Raw genomic sequence first — 2814 nt, 5'->3', positions numbered from 1 at the left:
TGTACACACTCTTTCTAATGTCCATATGTGCACATTCCCTTGTGTACACTTATTTCACTCACTATACAGATGATTGGTTTAAACAATATAAATCCACCCCATCAATGAAATATGTGATCCAGTTTATAATAATGTTTTAAATGGTTCTCAATGTAGAAAGTATTCGAATAAAAAATAAAATTGAATTTGCAATGGAGTAGATTGGTATTGCTATATTCTTGGAAAGTTTACATTTTTGTGTACATGTGAATATCATTACATCGGTGTACACATGGATATTGTTCATATGCACCGGCTCCTACACCAACAAACACAACATATACATGCCAACTTATCAACAAGAATACTCATATCAACATTACTTATTATGTACATATACACGCGTGTACACATGAACAAAATCCTGGTTGTTCATATGTACACACGTGTTGGTGTACATCCGACCACAATTTTGTCAAAACACAAAAACTAGCAACAAGCTTTGACCTTTTACTCCCTCTTCAGTTTGCGCCATCTCTGTAAAACAAACAAAAACCAGAAAAAAACTTAGAGAACTTGGAAATCTAGAACCACACCCCTAAATGAAACCCTAATCTACAAATTAAAACCCTAATGGGAGTTTTGAATAGATCTAGAACCGCGCCCGCCGGGATTATCCTCCTCTGCAAACGAAGTAAGGAATCATAATTAGCAACTTCTCACTCCATCATAAACCCACAAAAATCACGGAAACCCTAAAAACAGTAAACAGCAAGCATATGGTTTGATCGGACACTCACCGCCCACATGCTCTTTCCCTGGCCGTCTACGCCTCGTAGTCATCTCGGAATTGACAGAAGCTCTCCACTCGATTAACCTCGCAAATTATCTCTCTATCGCCTTCGTCGGAGCCGCAAGTTAAAAGTTTCTTAATCTGAAAATGGCAACGCTTCCCTATCTCTTCTCGCGCCCCGATGAAAATACCTGAAAATAAAAAATTAAAAAAAATATGGGATTTCAAATTTCAAAACCCAAACCCGCTTAGAAACCCAATCTAACTAAACTCTCTATGGTTTGCTTTTCAAGGGGTACTATAGTATTCTCCCACTCAGAATGTGTCTCAAGAGCCCAAAGTGACCTAGCATGGTAGACAAAGTCGAAAAGTGACCCATACCGTAAATCACTCTATTTTCTTTGTTGGGATTTATATTATCTGTACTGTAAGTTACCAAGAATATTAACTGCTTACACAATTCTTAACATACTTTTAAAGAACTTTTTAGTGTGGAATATATACATATATATTTCTTTCATCGACAAACAAACAATATTAATGTGAACGAGATTATCCTATCTTGATTTTGGCTCAACCATTCTTTTCAACATAAATTTATCATTCAAAGTAAACTTGTAGCATCTCCGCTAATCGATTTTGTGTCTGGACGTCAATGTCCAAAGGGATGTCTGTCCAGTATCCACAATAGAGATTGACAGTTCAGCCAAAGTAATTATTTTGACTGTCTTTTCTTAGGTTTTAACTTCCCCACTAAATAAATAGTATTAACAAAATCACCAACCACTATTATGCTTTTTCATTGTATCTGGGGCCGGTCCTGGGCAAAGCCTAACGAAACATTGGTCTTAGGCCCTCAAAAATTTTGGAAAAAATTACATAGAAAAAAACCCCAAAATTTTTTTGTAGACCTCCAAATTTACCAAAAAAATTTTAGCTGAATTTTTTTAAAAACCGCCTACAGCCCCCTAAATCTTGGCCTTGTACCGTTGCAATCATGTCAGGGAATATATTTTTATGCTTGAACCTTTTTGTAGGATTGGGATAAACAACTAGTTAGGATATTGTCAACCTCATCAAAACAATAGTTAGTACACGATGATCTAATTCGAGAGCTCTATTTGGGTCCACCTTAATTACATTGCTTTATTTCCACATGGCAACATACCGTATATTTCTCAGACCAATGATTTGTGGTTTGCTCTTTTGGTACTCGTTGGTGCAGAGAATCTAAAGAAGTCCTCTCACAACGCTCGTCAACTTATATACTGTACAAAATCCAAATGGAAATCAAGCCGGGACAATCTGCAAACAAAACAGAATAACCGAGATACTTATCAAAATAATGGACAAAAAGTAAATAACCAAAAAAAACATGAGCGATCCGAGAACAAATCTAACATATATAGAGATTAATTACAGAGAAACATGGAATGATAAGAGAGAATGTTCTTGGATAAACAAAGAGCAAGTACGGATATTTCCTTCACACGCAGTAGCTATTGGCAATAGGCAACATAGTTTATCAAATAACCAATACAATCTAGGATATTCTTCAGTAAACTTTTTTACCAAATATATAAACCAATAACCGTTTGCTTACAAAATGTCTTTGAATCAAACAAAATAAATTCCGAGGATACTAACTCACTTAGAAAAATCTCCGTATCTGAGTTTTGAATCAACAAAGCATACTAACTCACTTATAAAAAATATGGTCTCAAAACATGAAATGTAAGAAGTACTTGACTCACCGTATCCTTCCATGGATATGATTTTCAAATCTCCACCAAAATATCGAGCATACAAGCGACTAAAGATCGAGGAACTTTAGTAACCACCTCATAAATAATGACAAATAAAGTTCATCGTTGGTTATTAGTTATTACTTATTTAAGTGTATCACATGACCAGTTAACTTATAAACAATTCGTAAATCTAAGTAGTTTTAGTACCTTTTCACTAAGAGTGAAAAGAGGAACACTCTCACATTATTTTTTTTGTTATAATATAGTAATAATTTTACTATAGAGTTGAGTTAT

The 2814-nt window shown here is 34.8% G+C and overlaps 1 long non-coding RNA gene across 1 annotated transcript; it reads right to left on the bottom strand.

The window, feature by feature from the left end:
* Nucleotides 1–267: 267 nt before the first annotated feature.
* LOC106294265 lies at nucleotides 268–2579 on the bottom strand. The gene is made up of 4 exons (XR_001260798.1): nucleotides 2527–2579; nucleotides 1941–2077; nucleotides 780–963; nucleotides 268–662 (listed from the first exon to the last, which is right to left on the bottom strand). It is a non-coding gene; the product is annotated as an uncharacterized LOC106294265 (long non-coding RNA).
* Between the last annotated feature and the right edge of the window lie 235 nt (nucleotides 2580–2814).

Source organism: Brassica oleracea, chromosome C5, assembly GCF_000695525.1.
Source record: "Brassica oleracea var. oleracea cultivar TO1000 chromosome C5, BOL, whole genome shotgun sequence".
NCBI classification, from domain to species: Eukaryota; Viridiplantae; Streptophyta; class Magnoliopsida; order Brassicales; family Brassicaceae; genus Brassica; species Brassica oleracea.
The sequence above is the reverse complement of the archived record's forward strand: the minus strand, read 5'-3'. Positions and strand labels throughout refer to the sequence as shown.